Here is a 333-nt window from a genome sequence, read left to right as displayed (position 1 = left end):
CAATGCACCCCGCTCAGTGTGCCATGCCCCTGTGACGGGGCGAGCGGTGCAGTAGCGCTGTGCTGGCTCACACCCGCCACACGCACCTACCACATCCTCTGCCTGCAGCTGCTCTGCTCCTCCCCGCGCTCCTGGTGGTACCGCCGTGTGCCCTCACCTCCTCCTGCCCAGCACTGGGACACGGCTCTGACATCTGGGCTCATTTCCTCAGAGAGTGCTGGGCCCTGTGGCACACAGCCCTTCCCCAAAATTATTGCCATGCCGGTGACTTCTCAGGAACTGGCACACAATGCTGTGAGGACACAGGGCAAGCGGGGGAAGCTGGCCCAGAAA

Source organism: Pterocles gutturalis, unplaced genomic scaffold (genome assembly GCF_000699245.1).
Source record: "Pterocles gutturalis isolate BGI_N339 unplaced genomic scaffold, ASM69924v1 scaffold49413, whole genome shotgun sequence".
NCBI classification, from domain to species: domain Eukaryota; kingdom Metazoa; phylum Chordata; class Aves; order Pterocliformes; family Pteroclidae; genus Pterocles; species Pterocles gutturalis.
The sequence above is the reverse complement of the archived record's forward strand: the minus strand, read 5'-3'. Positions refer to the sequence as shown.